The 17,761-nt window shown below is 46.1% G+C and overlaps 2 non-coding genes across 2 annotated transcripts; both read left to right on the top strand.

Moving 5' to 3' along the window:
• The first annotated feature begins 12,360 nt into the window (after positions 1 to 12,360).
• On the top strand, positions 12,361 to 12,433 carry Trnav-cac. Its single transcript has one exon. It is a non-coding gene; the product is annotated as a tRNA-Val (tRNA).
• Positions 12,434 to 14,514: 2,081 nt separating this feature from the next.
• Trnan-guu lies at positions 14,515 to 14,588 on the top strand. Its single transcript has one exon. It is a non-coding gene; the product is annotated as a tRNA-Asn (tRNA).
• The last annotated feature ends 3,173 nt before the right edge of the window (positions 14,589 to 17,761 follow it).

The raw sequence follows: 17,761 nt of genomic DNA, 5'->3' as shown, positions 1-17,761 counted from the left end.
CTCTCACTGTCCTTGTAGCATTTCTTACCCCTTGGAGGAAAACACCTGCAGAAGACAGTTAGTGACTGTGTCATTGTTTTGTGTGTCTCTCTGGAGGACATCTTGGCTCTCCCCATAGCAAAAATCACCCTAGCACTGGGACTTAAGAACAATTCCATGCATGCCTGGCTTCCAGGAATTTTCCACGTCTGCTTTAAGGGCCCCACGATGCCCCTGGGGAGATCTTTGTATGTGGCTTGTCCTAGAGAATAGCAAAGTGTGGACATGACAATAACCCCGCTTATTCCACTGAACAAACTTATCCCTTTGAAGAAGCCACCCTGGGCGGGAGCATTTTGCTGTCCTTCAGAACAACTCTCACATGCAGTCTTGCTGAGGAGAGGAGGGGCCACCCCTGCTTGCTTAGCTGCTTCATCCTCCAAGGGCACAGCACAGCGCACAGACTCACGGATTGCACCCTGCAGACTGCCTCTGATGAGTGAGTTGTGAGACGTTTAAAGGGCTCCACTGGCAGGACATGGTGGATCATATGATTCCGTACTCGGGAGACTGAAACAAGAGTTTGGGGCCAGCCTTGGCTACATAGTGGCCCTGATGCTACCAACAGCAGAACAGGCATGGCCTAACCTTCTCTCCTTAACGAAATGGTGGCACTTGGAGGCCCCCTTGCTAGGCCTGGATACATCTGCCTCTTTGGGGAGTCAGGCAAGACATCAGGGGAAATAACATTCTTTCTGAGTTTTCCCAATGAAGCCCAAGATCTCTGCTAGCCCTCGGGTTCTCCTTGAACAATTGCTAATTTTGTATTTACCCTGTGGACTTTTCTTCATCTCGCTTTCTTGCTGCTCTGTGAGAATGAATCTGTTTTGGAAGAAAACATGATCCTGATTATCACAGTGGCTTCTGTCTCATCTATATGCAATCCTTTTCCTAGTTGACATCTACCTGCTATTATTCTCTTCTGTAACTCCTTAGGGTCTCTCAGGTAGCTGGTACCTAATACTGTGTATTCACTGTTTTACATAACATCCAACAAATCCTGATAGAAACTCTTAAAAGTCAAAGGAAGAAGTATCTTTGACTTCATCAAAGTATCTACCAGAAGAGCAAGAACAGAATGCTCTTACCACAGCTACAAAGCATTTGTCTCTTGGTGAGGTCCTGAAATGTGATAAGGAAAATAAACACGCTACTGAGGAGAAAGGAACACAACTATTTTTTTTTCTGGTTTTTCGAGACAGGGTTTCTCTGTGGCTTTGGAGGCTGTCCTGGAACTCACTCTGTAGACCAGGCTGGCCTCAAACTCACAGAGATCCGCCTGCCTCTGCCTCCCGAGTGCTGGGATTAAAGGTGTGCGCCACCAACACCCGGCGGAACACAACTATTATTTTTAGTATCTGAAACAGTGAACACCAAAAAAGTCCAAGACAATCAACTAATATTTCACTAGAATAAGAGGACCCAACACTAGTCACATAGTAAAAGAGATCAGGATACCAAGCCCAGTGAATTTCTCATCTATCTCCAATACAAACTAAGCAAGTTCCCACTTATAATAGCAATGGAGATGGACAGTATCTCAGAATAAATGCAATTTAGAATGAGCAAAATCTCTGATTAAAACTGCAATTCTTCTGGAGAATATTAAGAGAAATGACAAGTCAGTCTAGGTTATAGAGTGAGTCTCTGTCTAAAAACAAAAACCAAACTAAAACAACAGCCAAAGCTTAGGGATATATCTCAGTGGCAGAGTACAAGGCCTGTGTTTAATACCAAAGAGAAGGAGGAGGAGGAGGAGGAGGAGGAAGAGGAGGAGGTGACAATAACAGTGACAGCAGTAAGGCATGTTATAAAGGTATTTATTAATTGTCAAATAAAGTAGAGCTGTAAATGCCATGCCATTTTATTAAATTTAACCTTTTTCCTACTTCCATGTGTGTCTTGAGTGTGTGCTGTGTGTTTACATGTGGTGGATATGTATGTTTGCATGTGTAAGGGTACATGTACGTGTGTGAATGATTATGGAGACTGGAGGATGATGTCAGATATCTAGATAGTTCTTCTATCTCATTCCCTGAATCAGGATTAATCAAATCCAGAGCTCAGTAATAAGACTAGCCTCATTATGCAGCTTGTCCTCGGGCAATCCTATATCTGCCTGTGGGAGTGGGAATTACAGGTAGCTGCCACACCAGCGTGCCAGGCTGGAGTTTCCCTAGGCCCTGAGAATTATAACTTTAAAGTCTGAACTTTACATTTGTGTGGAAAGTGCTTCTTCCAGGGAGGTCATGGAAGACGTGGTCGCGGTGGTGGCGCCAGCCCGGAAAGCATCGGCCACTGATGCAGAAGAGAGTGAAGAAGTCAAGGACGCTGAAGGCGCAGAGTGATCTGCTAGCATTTATTAATAAATTATTTTTTGTGGATTTGTGAGTGTCAAAGGCCCTTGTACTGGAGTAGATGAAAACGGATGCACAGTAGTTGAGAGTGTGGGCCAATAAGATGGCCCATCACGTGAAAGCAGTCGCCATGCTTGATCCAGAATCCAAGTAAAAAAAACTGCTACATGGGGTAGCAAGCATCTGTAATCAAAGCTGACAGGAGAATCACTTAGAAGCCCATAAGCCAGCTAGCCTGGAGTGCACAGTAAAAAAAAAAAAAAAACAGATAAGAGAGACCCTGCCTCAAAAGGGGGTAGGCCAAAACCAGCTCCCAAATACTGTCCTGTGACTTTTTCATGGTTGCCTTGGCATGCATTAACCTAGACACACACATTCTCTCTCTCTCTCTCTCTCTCTCTCTCTCTCTCTCTCTCTCTCTCTCTCTCTCTCTCTCTCTCTCTCAATCTCTCTCTCCCTCCCTTCCAAGCTGAGCAAGTGCCTTCTAGTTATAGCCTGGCTGGTCAGTTAGCCAGACAGGAACTTATATAGGACTGTAGGGGATGGGAATCTTGGGATAGGGTAAGGTGATGTGAGGAGTTAAGGGCCAATAGTATTCGACCAAGCAGGCAGGTAGCTAGGCAGGGGGAAATCTTGCATCAGGTCTGGCTGAGTCACTCCCACCTGGAGGTTACAAGTTAGAGACAGGTCAATAAACTCTAGCCAGTTTAGGAGGTTACAGTGGGCCTCACATCTGAGCCTTTCTTAGGCCCAACAGGATTTCAGGGGTTTCTCTGTGTGGTCATGGATGTCAGGGGTTTCTCTGTGTGGTCATGGATGTCAGGGGTTTCTCTGTGTGGTCATGGATGTCAGGGGTTTCTCTGTGTGGTCATGGATGTCAGGGGTTTCTCTGTGTGGTCATGGATGTCAGGGGTTTCTCTGTGTGGTCATGGATGTCAGGGGTTTCTCTGTGTGGTCATGGATGTCAGGGGTTTCTCTGTGTGGTCATGGATGTCAGGGGTTTCTCTGTGTGGTCATGGATGTCAGGGGTTTCTCTGTGTGGTCATGGATGTCAGGGGTTTCTCTGTGTGGTCATGGATGTCAGGGGTTTCTCTGTGTGGTCATGGATGTCAGGGGTTTCTCTGTGTGGTCATGGATGTCAGGGGTTTCTCTGTGTGGTCATGGATGTCAGGGGTTTCTCTGTGTGGTCGTGGATGTCAGGGGTGGGAAGATGTGGGAAGCCGTGGAAGACACTGAATCCACCGCTAATCTTTAGGAACAGTGTCTCAGTGCCAACCCCTGGCCACTCCAGGAGCTCGGCTTGGTGCTTAGCTGTCTCTGCATCTGCGTTACCTCTCTTGAGCTTATGCCCAAAGGATGCTCAATCATATCACAAGGACCTTGCTCAGCTATGTTCATAGCAGCTTTGTTCATAATAACCAGAGCCTGGAAACAACCTAGATGCCCCTCAACTGAAGAATGGATAAAGAAAATGTGGTACACTTACACAGTGGAGTACTACTTAGTGGTTAAAAAAATGACATCTTGAAATTTGCAGGCAAATGATAACACTAGAAAAAAATCATCCTGAGTGAGGTAACCCAGACCCAGAAAGACAAGCATGGTATGCACTCCCTCCTAAGTGGATATGAGACATAAAGCAGGGGTGGAGGACAGTGAGAAGGCTGGCCTCCAAAGATGCAGGGCTGGAGCTGGGCGGCCACTTAGCAGAGCCATGACCCAGTGACCCAACCTGAGACCGCCCTCAGTCCTCCTGCTCCTGAGCCTGGAAGCTCAAAGACTGTGGAGTAACAAAAGACTCAGGAGTAACAAAAGAAGTCAGGCAAAGACAATTCCAACCAAGGAATGCCTCAGTTCCGACCACATGAAGGTCCTCAGAAGCCGACTTGATCCATCCTTCTGTGTTTAGAGAGAACTGATCCTAAAGTCTCAACACTCTCACTACCAGCACAGGTGGGAACAAAGGCTCCTCAGCTAAAGACTGACCTAATGCTGCAGGATATTTGATGACACTGGGAACCCCGAGATTGGGTTATTTCCTGGAGAGCCCCCTGTGCTGTGGCTCAGCCCTAGCACACATCTTTAACCCAAGAGCTTTCTGCTTGAATACTGTAAATAGGGTTAAATAAAGTCAACCACAGGAAAAAGCCACAGAGAGGAGAGGAAGTCAGAGGATGGAGAGAGAGATGTACAGGAAATAGGAGGGAGGGACCGCCAGTTGCAGTTTTGTTTGAGACAGCAGAGGAGAAAGCTCTCTGGCTGGAATGTCAGATGAAGAGGAAGGTCAGCTGGGTACTTTCTCTGCCTCTCTGAGCTTGCAGGTTTTCACCTCAGCATCTGGCTCCCTAGTCTTTACTGGTAATTGAATGATTGAGATTTAGTAAATAAAATTTTGGTGCTCCAATGTGTGGCACGACCACACAGATAGAGAAACCATGCCAATATCAAACAGAGAAGACATCAGATTTGATAAGACTCCTAGGATGTCCTCAAGGAGTTAAGTAATATTAAAAGGAAAAATCTTTCCCAGGTTAAGGATGAGAAATATAATACAGGGGTTAGGGACTCTGTAGAGTATTACTTTAGATGGCTTGAAAATAGAAGCAGAAAATGAAAAGATAAATGACATAACTGAAAGTGACCTAATATCAATTATAATTACTATCAGTCTGGTGATTCATATTTTATCCTTAACAGCCAAAGTGCTTTTTTTGTGCCTAATATGAAAAGTGGATTGATAAGGTACAATCCTTAGACAAACATATAAATGAAAATAAGAAAAATAGACACAGACAGGACTTCTTATTGGCTAGCTCTAGCTTTATCTGTGGGGCCTAAGAAAGGCTTGGGTGTGAGGCCCAGTGTAAGCTCCTGAGCCTGACTTGAGTTTAGCGACCTGTCTCTAACCTGTAACCTCCACGTGGGGCTGACTCAGCCAGATCTGATGCAAGATTGCCCCCTGCCTAGCTACCTGCCTGCTTGGTGGAATACTATTGGCCCTTAACTCCTCACATCACCTTACCCTATCCTAAGATTCCCATCCCCTACCTCAGTCCTATATAAGCCTGTTGGAGTAAATCGAGATCCTGCTTTGACAGACTCCTGACTCAGTGTGTGTTTTTCTCTCCAGTAACTAATGGGGGGAGGGTCTGAGTCGTCGATACTCACCATCCTGCTCAGCCCCTGGGAATAGGCCTGCTGGACCAGCCCTTCCCCTGCTCTACATGCAGGAAGGACACTGCATTATCTTAATTATTAACCCATAACTGCTAATCTATGTATTTCTGCATGGCCTTATCTTACTGGAGAATGCCTGGCACATCCTATCCTCCCAGTCTCTACTTGGAGTCTCCTTCGGTGCCCTCTCTGCCTATTCTCCCAGAATTCTTTTTGTCTGCTAGTCCTGCCTGTCTTCCTGCCTCTGCTGGCTATTGACCAAACAGTGTTTTATTCATAAACCAATAAGAGAAACAAATAAACAGAAGGACACCCCCCATCAGGAATGTTTTGTTCTTGTCTTTACAGGAAAACAGAAAACACATATCTTCAAGAAGCCAAAGGACATCAGACATGTAGATGCCTAAAGAAGAAAGGACAGCTATCCAGAAAGAATCTTCAACAAAGAAGAATCTGACTTATGGTACCAATATCTATTCAGGGTAGAATCTCTTTACCTAAACACCTATATCTCCTTACTTCCCAGTCATAGTCCCAATTTACATAAAAATCAAAGCTGGCTTTGGAGTTGGATTTGACTCTCCTTCTCTAAATTCAATCATGTTGTTAAAAGAAAGTTCAGTTTCTGTCTCATATCAAAAAGACAACTGGTGTAAAACAGAAGAGAACAAAATCTAGGGGCTAGTATTGTCAAAACTCTTGTTATCTGTCAAAAATCCTAATTTCCCTCATACTTATTTTCATACTTGTTGTTGTCTTTCCCAGTATCCATACCTATATAAGTTAAACTTTCTGTGCTGATATTTGTTAAGAGAAGCTTTTTCCTTGCTAGCCGCTTTGGTTTATCCCCCGCCAGTCACCTGGGCTCTGCCTCGCGAGCCTGTTTCGAGATCCGCATGAGTCCCAAATAAACACACAGGAGGCTATATTAATTATGAAGCTGTTGGCCTTGCTTGTCCCTTACTGGCTAGCTCTGCCTTAAGTAATTACCCCATAATTGTTAATCTAAGTATGTTTCTTACCAGAGAATAGTTCCCGGCTTCCTACCCCCATGGCGTCACATGTCGACTCTCTTGTGTTTCTCCTACCCAGAGTTCTCCTGGACTCCTAGTCCCTCCCATCTTGGTTCCCTATAGGCTCAACAGTACTTTATTGACATAAGACTTCCCCAACATCTCCTCTTTTCTGTTTAAACAAAAAGAAAGGTCTTAACTTTAACATAGTCAAATTGTATATGACAGAACAGTTATCAAGTAAGAACACAGTTACAACATTTTGTCTATTAACATTTAGCAAGATCTAAAGAAAATATCATCCATCCCATCCTTGTGAGTCTAAAGTTCTATATGTAGCTTATCTCTTATCATAACTAAGGAAAACTATAATTATAGCTATCTGTCTTCAACTCTATCAAAGACCACAGAAGGATAATATATAAACACTAGGATTGACAGAGATATCTTACTGCCTGGACAGTCACCCGAAGTTCCTCTGTAACGTTGGGGCATCCATCTTCAGCCCATAGGCCACAATGTATCTGGAACACTTCTCAGCAAAGCAGGAAATTTCAAACTGTCCATCTGCATCAGCAGTCTGTCAGTCATTTTTCTGTGTCCTGCAGAAAGTCCCGTAGACTCTTTCATGCAGCAGGAACCCTGTAAGACTTAGTTCAGCAGTCACATTCCTATGGGTCCTGCATGTCCAGATTATACAACAATAGTCAAACAGTCTAGGCAAGAGCAGTTTCTTGCCCAAATGGCTAATCTTGCCATGTTGAAAGCAAACTCCATAACAAGTTTCTTCGATGCCCATCTTCCTCTCAGACGTAATTGGTGCTGCCAGGAGCAGACATTTCTCATTGTCAAGAAAAACCCTAAACCATTTTAAATGCCATGTTCTGAAGGTCTTTGAGAGGTTTGAAGACTGTCTATCTATCTCAAATATATTTCTGTATATCTAGAACACCTAACTTACCTAACTATAAATTCTATTATAAGTAACTATCTATAGTCTGTATTCAATTATGCATTACATTTTAAAAGATCAGTATAAGCACAATACTTAATCAAGAGGAGAAATATAAGCATCACAAAATTGACCTTGAATTTGTATCAATAAATGAAAAACAATACCCATACCATAATTCCCCTTTTTACCATTAAAAAGATTGGCTGTGATCATTAGCCAATTATAAACAATCCCATTTAAATGAAAACAAAGATTTATAAACAAGATGGGAATTGGGACGTCGCTCATTCCAAACTGCTTCCTGCTGGAAGGGGGCGCTGTTCACACCATGGGGATCATGACAAAACTCAGAAACCAGTATAAGTCCATATTTTCAGGGTCTGTAAGACTGCATCATCTTCAGCTGTTTCGATTGTTGGAACACCTGGTCCACTGCTTCCGGGGGTCTTGGTTCATCAAACCACAAAAGCCTGGAAGGAATCCTTAGCTTTTCATTTTCTGTAGAAACATAAATAAAAACTCCTTTTCCGAGTAACATATCCTTATGCTTAAATTTTGAAGTCAAGGTATTTTCAAAAGATATAAGTTGTATTAATTTAGCAGCATTTATAATCAAGTGTACTTTAGTAGCAGTTCCTTCCTGAGCAAGCAAAAAACTGAAAAACACAATAGCGTACAGTATCCAGACTCTCTGTGTATTTTCCATCTTTACGTGGCTTATTTATTTATCTATTATTACTTTATTTATTTTACTTTTATTTATTTTTCTTTGAGACAGGATTTCTCTTTGGAAATCTGCCTGCCTCTGCCTCTGGAGTAAATCCTACTGGCGTGCGCCACCACAATGCCGGCTTTTGTATTTATATACCACTTTGTCGTTTCATTTTCTCTCTCAATCTCACGTATATTTTTAAACACACTGTAAACCTTTAGAGATTTTTCTTTATCCAAGTCTGACTTTACTGTAAATCTTTATGTTTTTCTGGCCACGTGTCTTATCTGTTAAAACCGCGGCAGTTTAAACTGCCGGTTTTTCCGTCAAGATGGCGGGCGTAAGCATGACTCCAGCTTACCGCCTCAGTCCATGCTGACATCCAGCAAAAGCTGCCACTTCCAGCTGTACGTACACACCTTTTAATTGTTAGCAGAGTCTCTTAAAACAACCTTGTTGGTTTTTTTTTTTCTTTTTCTTTTTATGCCGAGTCAGGAAGACTCCGGTAAGCGAGCCACGTGAATCTCGGCTTGTTGCTAGCAAAACAGAGCACACCTGAGAAAATGCTGCTACCAAAATCTATGCTTCTCTCCGTTCTTCTGTTTCTAAAATTCCTTTAAAGCTTTTGTTGTTTTGCGTGGAAATTCAATCCCACTCCTGACAACCATTATGTTAAGAGAAGCTTTTTCCTTGCTAGCCGCTTTGGTTTATCCCCCGCCAGTCACCTGGGCTCTGCCTCGCGAGCCTGTTTCGAGATCCGCATGAGTCCCAAATAAACACACAGGAGGCTATATTAATTATGAAGCTGTTGGCCTTGCTTGTCCCTTACTGGCTAGCTCTGCCTTAAGTAATTACCCCATAATTGTTAATCTAAGTATGTTTCTTACCAGAGAATAGTTCCCGGCTTCCTACCCCCATGGCGTCACATGTCGACTCTCTTGTGTTTCTCCTACCCAGAGTTCTCCTGGACTCCTAGTCCCTCCCATCTTGGTTCCCTATAGGCTCAACAGTACTTTATTGACATAAGACTTCCCCAACAGATATTAGTGTTTAAGTCTTCCACAGTGAACAATAAATTTTCCTAACAGCAGTCTTTGAAATCTCCGGAAAGAAGATGGGGCCCCACTACATCTATCTATTCCACTTGATTCAACTTGATGTCGTTGAACTAGTAAACACCACTCAAGGATGGGTTTGGGACTAGAACTGCTCTAGACAATTCCGGATTAGTTATCTGAGATGGTATGCCTTCTTATAACACTCTGGCCACATTAGAACTTCAGACAAGTATCACCTGCCACTCAGAGACCAACTACAAACGTTACAGCTCGTCCTCCTGAGACTTAACCATCGCTTTAGTTTTTTGCTTTTTTTCCTACAGGATCCCATAGAGTCACGATTGCTCCATTGCAGCAGGAAGTAATTTTAAGAAAACAGTGCCCCATTTCCCTACTGTTGGCTTTAAGGGAATTTTTCTTTGTCTCTGAAAAAAGGGATAATTATCACCTTCATAGGGTTGTATGGAAGGTGATGGTCAGACTCCAGCATCTCTTTTAGAGAAGTTTAAGGGTTTGGATAGGAAGCATATGGATGGGATGGCATATAGGTAGATTAACGCATCTTCTTGTGAACTATTTTTAGCAACTATTAGCAATAGATAACTTATATTGTTAGATCCTTGTATGTTGAAACTTATGTGAAATTAACCTCATATTCCTGTCTTAGATAACTTGTATATTATTTTTGTCATACTGTGTAGGGTCCTCTTTCTGTTTACAATGTTTTGCACACATATAAAACTATCTTTATCACATTCTTTGTACGTATGCTTCTACATATGCTTAAGATATTTTGCATATTGATACAATTTAGGATATTTTATCATGTTACACTATACAGTTCTACCTCTAGTCAAGACTTTTCAGTTCTGCCTCTGTTGTTGAGATAGTTAGAGATAGACAGGTATAGTTACATTTTGAAGCCATTGTCCTTGCTACACATCATTTTTAATTGTTTTTTGAAAAGCTTCAGCCATTGAACAATTATGTTTCTGAGAATTACAGATTATAGTTACCCATGCTTCTTATACCTATGAGGTTGGTCATAGATATTTGATCTTCAAACACTTCAAAGACCTGCAGAATATGGCATTTAAATGTTTTAATAATTTAGTACTCTGTTGACGTGAGATACAATTGCTCTTGACAGCACTGAGCTATTCCCGAGAGTATGATGGCACTGATCAGGCTCCATGTGGAGTTGGTTCTCTCCTAGGCTACTGGCCTCTTGGGCAAAGTACTGCCCCCACCTCAACCGCTGATCTTGGACGTGTTATCCTTAACCGGACTAGCAGGAGATAAACTTAAAGAGATTGATGAACTTTGCCAAGTTTGGGTAAGACAGTTTTCAAATTCCCCTGCTTCTGAGACAGTCCGTCTGATACATTAGATTGGGAGTGTCCACACTGGCCAGAGGGTGTTGCTTTGTCCGGGACACATCTCACAACTGACCTGGAACTCCGCCTGCCTCTGCAAGGTCACTAAGGATGGGGGCAGCGAGAGGAGCAAGAGCATTAACCAAAGTGAGAAGGGGCGGGCCTTGCAGACCTCAGGAACCTCCTACATCTTGAAGGAGTCTGGAGGAAGCAGGGCTGAGACAGCCAGGATAGAAAGCTGCATCGAGGTTTGCAAAGCTGCAGGACCCTGAACCGATCTCCAAGCTTCACCACTCTTCCAGTCCTGGACGCCCCGCCCCTTCTTCTTGAGTTTCTGTGACAGTACTAGGCGCCTCTGTTTTCCTCAGAGTGTTTCCAATCAAGTGTGTAGACCTCCTTTTGTGAACTCTAATTTTGAGCAAAGGCTGGAAAAGGCACTAGAGATCAGTTTAACCAGAGTCTACATTTAGCCTGGAAGTCGTTGCATTGGTCTGTCGTTACCGTTTTCTTTGATTTGCTGGCTCTGTTGCCTAGAACCAGCAAGAGAAGGGCAGAGGTTCATAAAGCCGCTCCTCTCTGGAGCAGAACTGCACGCCGCTGCGGTTCCAGCCAGCAGAGACGGCGCCAAGGGGACGCCCTTGACAGTCTGGTCTTCGGGGCTACTACCCTTCCCGCTCAGTTGCCTGGCTAGACATCTGCCACCTGCTTTGTCTTTGTTGAACCCAAAAGGATCTAGGTGCGACTGAAGATGAGACCTCTCTAGGTGGGTGCGGACGTGGAGAGACACTCTCTACAAAGGGTAGGAGAGAAAAGTCCCTCAACATTCTCCATTTAAACTACCAGGAAGTCTCTTTGGCTACAGAGGAGGACAAGGCGCCCCCCACCCCGGAAAACAGGATTGGAGAAACTGGAACGAGAAACTCATCATCAGATGATTAATCCACTCAGCCTCCTCAGCACCTTTCCCCCTTCTGGCAGTAATTGCTGTAAGGTGAACTGTACTGGGTTAAAATTCGCGCTTCATTTATAACCTGTTGAACAGGAAAATAACAACAACAAAGGTGCTTCCGATTTTGTAAGGAATAAACTAAGGCTGTTGAAAAAGAACCTCAAACCAAAGAAGCTCTGAAGTGCGCGTTAGGGATCCCAAAGTCTCCCAGGGATTTATACCTGACCTGGCGGCGGGGTCCTCAAACCAGTACAATCCAGGCTGCGGGCGCGGGACTTGGGCTGGCTTGATATTTGGTGTTAAAAATAAAATAAATAACTTGTAAGGTGATTAAGTACTGGATTTTGAGTTGCACAGACTCAGACCGCAGCCGAAACCCGAGTGGCCCCCCTGGTGGAGACACTAAAAGCTAGATAAGGGCTTGAGAGGCCAGGGCCCAGGAGCAGAGGAGCGAGCGGGGCCTCTGGGTGGAACGGGCGCACTTAGTTCCAGGGTCAAGAACGTTGGGGAGTGAGTAGTCACCCTGCGGCCGCCCCGGGGCCTGCGCGTTCACCTGGGCAGACTTGGAAGACAGGACGCCGCCGCCTGCCTGAAGGGTCGCTGGTGTGCCCCGGGGCTCGCTTGTGTTACGATTTAAAATGCCTTTGGATTTCATCTGTTAGAAACTGACGCAGATCGGAGGTGCAGTTTTCCCAAAGTTTCTCAAAGACTGTCCAGGCGTGTGGTTTCCGTAGTGTAGTGGTTATCACGTTCGCCTCACACGCGAAAGGTCCCCGGTTCGAAACCGGGCGGAAACAAATAGTTATTTTTAACTGAAATTACACGCTAAGGTAAAGCCGTCTCTCTCTCTCTCTCTCTCTCTCTCTCTCTCTCTCTCTCTCTCTCTCTCTCTCTCTCTCCCTCTCTCCCTCTCTCCCTCTCTCCCTCTCTCCCTCTCTCCCTCTCTCTCCTCTTCCTACTGCAGGTTTTATGGACCCAAATGCATTTGCGAAAGGCCTGGCTCCCCTTCGCCCCCAAGGCTGCCCAGGGATCTGTCCCTCCCTCCTCGGGGCGGGCTGGGAATGGGAACCACAGCTGGTGTACAAGAAGCCGTTCCATCCGTTTAAAGTGTAAGCTTTGATGTTTTGCTATGGCAGCCTGAGCTGAAACTCCGCTGGCCCAGCACTGCGGGAAGTTCGGGTCCTTAGCGGACTTCAGTCCGGTGAGAGGCGTTAGGATGGGTCTAGAGGGAGGAGGTGCCGAGGTCGGCGTGTGCGGACACGGCGCAGGACGGAGCTTTGCGTCCCGAGCCCCACCTAAAAGGAGATGGGCTCGACGGTCACGGCAGTCTCCGCGCAGAGCAACGTGGAGTTATGACGACGTCTGGGGTGGGCGGAGGGCCGTGGTCTTCAGGGAGCGTGACGACAGAAGCGGCTTTGAAAGCCACCACCACAGCTTTTCTGCTGGCTTTGGAGACACCAGCGACCGGCAAGGTGTTGCTCCTGGGTGAGACTCACACCGCTGCACTCCCGAGACGCTGACCCCGCGGGTTCTCCAAACGCGGGCATTTCCGCGGCGCAATTCAAGGCATCGGCGGACTGCAGCCACACACTGTTAGGGTCCTCTCTGGCTGCCCCACCCAGCGGTCAGGTGGAGCTAGGTCTGTGTGTCTGTCTGGCTCGGGGAGGGGCGCTGCTCGGCAGGCTTCTGCCGGGTCAGTCTCTCCAGCTCGGCTCCAGGGCAGAGCGCTGCCTGGGAAAATCTGGGTGCAGCATCATCTGCCAGTTCCCTTCGAAAGAATGCGGCGCCGGGCGAGTGAGCTCAGTCCCAGGGTCAAGCCCAACGACGAGGTCTGTAGTCTGGTCCAGCCGAGGCACTCACCCAGTGCGAGCCTCCACCCGGCGGGCTCTGCGCCAGAGCCAGAAGCTGACGAGCCGCTAGTGTGGACGTAGTGGCTCATTCCCTTAATTCCAGCACTCGGGAGACAGGTCGGTGAGTTCAAAACCAGTCAAAAGAAAAGACAAAACAACAAAAATCTATGCTGGGCATGTCAGCTTTCTCCCCACGTCTCTCTCGATGTTCCTATAGTCTCCCGAACTCAAGACCAATACCATGTAGTGAGACTTTTTTCTTCCTTTTTTATCATCACCTCACCCTCAACCGCTCTTCCTTTTGAAGCGGAAGAGCGAAGCATGCGCAGTCTCTCAGGAGCGCTCCCCTCTCCCTGCTCTTCATTCAGGAGCCCGGAGAGCTGGCACAGTGTGTGCTACTTTCTGCTTAAGGAAGACGCACAGAAAATCCAAGGTTTCTCCTGACCAGCACCCTGACACGGTGCCGTCCGTCCGTCCGTCCGTCCCTACCCCCACCCTCACTCCCCTCCTGTCGCCCTCCAGCCAGACTCGGCTGCGGCCGGTAGGGTGGTGGGAGCTGGGAGAGGGAGAGAGGGTTAAGGGGAAGTCGTGAAAAGAAGAGGGAAAAGTGGGTCGGAGGCCCCGGCCAGGCCCAGAGAAATGTGTTCGGACGGGAAGAAGAAAAGGAAGACACCGGGGGGGGGGGAACGAGGCTCTGCAGCTGTTCCACAGCAAAGTAGATTTAAAACTGTTAAAAAAAAAAAAGCCACCCAAAGTGACTTAGGCTGCCTAGTGGTGTTTCAGTGTGTGTCCATGGTTACGTCGGTCCGGATCTGAGACCTGGTAGCGCGATGCCCTCGCCTGGACCCACTGGGACTAACTCCAGGAGGATCTTTGGGTTTCCTTTTAATCCAGGCGGTCAGAAGCAGCCTTACCTCCCGCCGAGATCCTGGCGAGAGCGGCGGAGCATGCGCAGGGAGGAAACGCGGCGCCTAGCCGGAGGCAGGTGACTTGTTTCTTATAGAGATGAGTAGGCTCCAGTGGCCAGTGTCTCCGTGGCGCAATCGGTCAGCGCGTTCGGCTGTTAACCGAAAGGTTGGTGGTTCGAGCCCACCCGGGGACGTGCAAGCTCTCACTGAGAGTTAGCTCCTCTTTTTCCACTGTGAATTCCTAAAATCTGTTCTGCTCTTGGAACAGAGCGTTCATGGCCTTGTTTTCCGAACAGAATAAGGTTAAGCAAATTTCTCTTCAGGTCCTTAACTAAGTTGTGTGAGCAGGTAAAACCAAAAATAGTATTTGGTAAGACTTCCTTCCTGCTAATATCTGTCTGTCTTACATAGACTTTTGACATTTGGTCTCGTGTTTCATAGTTAAAAATAATAACAGTTATTCTTGTGCACACGTCTGCGGTCGCTTGTGCAAGCGCTTCTATAGGACAGAGTCCTGAAGAACAAGTGTTCAATGCTAGCGATTAAATTAAAAACAACAAAATCAATTGTCTCTTTTGCTTATTAGTTGTAATTCTTTCCCTGTTTTTATTGAGTCCTTAGTGACTCAAACGACTTAGTAGTTATTGCATTATGCATATGTATTTTTTCTTTAAGGATTTGCAATCCACCTTTATTACTTTTGTTTAAAGTCGGACATTTTTTAAGGGAGTGGAAATAGCAAGAATGGAGACGCCATGCTTGCCATTTTATTTGCATTGATGTCCAGCACGGACACCGTTTACAATGCTCCTCATTCTTAGTATGCATACAGATTCACGTCTAGGAGCGTGTCGGTGTCACCGTCACTCCGATCCTGTCCGTGTGTGGTGCAGAGGGGCTGCTGGCTCTTCTGGCATCTGCAGAGAGAGGCCCCGCCTTGACGCCCCTCCCCAGCCCTCAAAAGGCAAGCAGGCCGCTGATCTCTGTGTCCTCTAAAGGCAGGCAGGCTGCTGATCTCTCTCTGTGTCCTCTAAAGGCCGCTGATCTCTCTCTCTGTCCTCTAAAGGCAGGCAGGCCGCTGTTCTCTCTCTGTGTCCTCTAAAGGCCGCTGTTCTCTCTCTGTGTCCTCTAAAGGCAGGCAGGCCGCTGATCTCTGTGTCCTCTAAAGGCAGGCAGGCCGCTGATCTCTGTGTCCTCTAAAGGCAGGCAGGCCGCTGATCTCTGTGTTTTGTGTGTGTACCACCACTTATCCCTCCACTCATTTTGAGATTTGTTTTCCTTACCAATAGGGTTTAGCCATATAATTCTATGTGCCCAGATGTGGTTTTCCCCGTCTAGTGAGTGGGGTTGTTTAAATCCTTAGGTGAATTAATAATCCTCATTACAAGCCGGGCGTTGGTGGCGCACACCTTTAATCCCAGCACTTGGGAGGCAGAGGCAGGTGGATCTGCCTCTGCCTGGTCTACTGAGCGAGTTCCAGGACAGCCTCCAAGACAATACAGAGAAACCAAACCCTGTCTCGAAAAGCCAAAATAATAATAATAACCCTCATTACATTTGGAAAATTTTCAATCACTGGTCCTTAAAATTTTTTTCTTCTCCTTCAGTCTATTCAATATCCTCAGCTACTAGTTTTTAGGTCTCTTATACTGGCCTACTGTTTACAATGCTCTTTCATACCCTTTTTTTTTCTGTTTTCCTTTTGGTTTTCAGAGACAGGGTTTCTCTGTGCTATAGCTCACTTTGTAGACCAGGCTGACCTCACACTCACACCAACCTCTAAGTGCTGGGATCAAAAGCGTGTTGCCATCGCTTGAAATACAGAGAAACTAAAATTAACTGAATTCTGGAAAGTGACAAGTCCATTTTCAGGAGAGAGAGAGAGAGAGAGAGAGAGAGAGAGAGAGAGAGAGAGAGAGAGATATGACTCAAGTGTTTTGTCTTTGTGAACTACTGCAAGTAAGAATCTACAGTGTACTTGAATGGAGTTTTGCAGGCATAAACGATTTTGTGATGATAATGTGCTGGTGACTAATGGTGTTAGAATGCCAACAAGCTCCAGTCACAGACAAGGTCACTTCAGGAAGGTGAGTGACAAAGGAAGGGTTTGATCACCCAGAACAGTCCCTGAACAGCTCTATTTAAAAGTGTCTGGTTAAAAGGAAAAAACAAAGTCTGTTCCCTGGTCTAGTGGCTAGGATTTGGCACTTTCGCTGCTGTGGCTCACGTTTGGTTCCTGGTCAGGAAAATGTGTTTTGTAAACTCAACCATGGAAGAGTTCAAAGTTTAGACAATCAGGATACTAACATCTTTCAGGAAAGGAGAAATTGGCCTATTCCCTGGGATGCCCTTACTTCAGACTCTCCAGGGCCCTGATATTCTGTTAAACCTTTCCCGTTTCTGAGTTCTAATTCAAGAAGCCTAACTGGCCCCCTCCCCTTTCTGTCTCCCAGGGTACCAGCTAAAACCCTAAGCTTGTTTGCCCTGACACTGAGCATCCCTTCTCTGTGTCTGCCCTCTCTCCGCTGCCCCCATTCAGCCTATCACAGCTTGGCTAGCATCCACAAGGCTCTGGGTTCAGTCCTACACAACGAAAGAGAATATAAAGGGAACTATAGCTGTAATCAATTTTAAAATAGAGAATCTTGGCGATAGGAACAACGAGGAACTAAATGCTGGGTCTGTAGAAATATTCCAGAAACAGTTACAATCAATTTGATTACGTGATGGAAATGACAGAAAGTTAGTGCACTTGAAGAGAGAAATAGAAATGACACACGTGGCGCGGAAGGGGTGTGACGTGGGGCAACTTTTCTAAACGTTAATAAAACTTTGGAACCTGTGGGAGTAATGTCAAAAGTCGTAACATCAGGAAGATGAAGAAAATGTGGGAAAATAATCGCCTACTACCAAATTAGTTGAGACGCGTTGTTGGTCAGTGCCCACAGAGTATGTCATTCCAGAAGGTATGATCTGCAAACAACTGCAGCCTTCAGACAGCGGGGACCAAGCTTCATGGCCCTCTGCCCTTCCGGTGTCTCAGGGATCGCCTTCAGCCACAGTTTCCAAATGTCCACCAAGCGATGGTCATGTAAAAGTTGATGAGATCGAGTATGAACACAAAGCCGCTTCAGTCCGTGAACCGCAACAGAGTCAGACCATTCTGAGACCACATGAGCGCCGGGGACTGCAGAGTGTCCTAGGAGCTCAATTCCAACTGAGCGTCAGTCAGAGACTTGAATCTAGAAAGCCATCAGCTCGCTCCCGTCTCCAAGAGGAGGACCGGAGGGCCTTGCACCAAGAGATCCTGCCCACCCGCCTTCTTCCTGAATGTTCCCGCCCCCCCCCCCCCCGGTCCCAGGTGAGT

This window comes from Mesocricetus auratus, unplaced genomic scaffold, assembly GCF_017639785.1.
Source record: "Mesocricetus auratus isolate SY011 unplaced genomic scaffold, BCM_Maur_2.0 Super-Scaffold_100009, whole genome shotgun sequence".
Lineage (NCBI taxonomy): Eukaryota > Metazoa > Chordata > Mammalia > Rodentia > Cricetidae > Mesocricetus > Mesocricetus auratus.
This window is presented reverse-complemented; position numbering and strand designations above follow the sequence as displayed.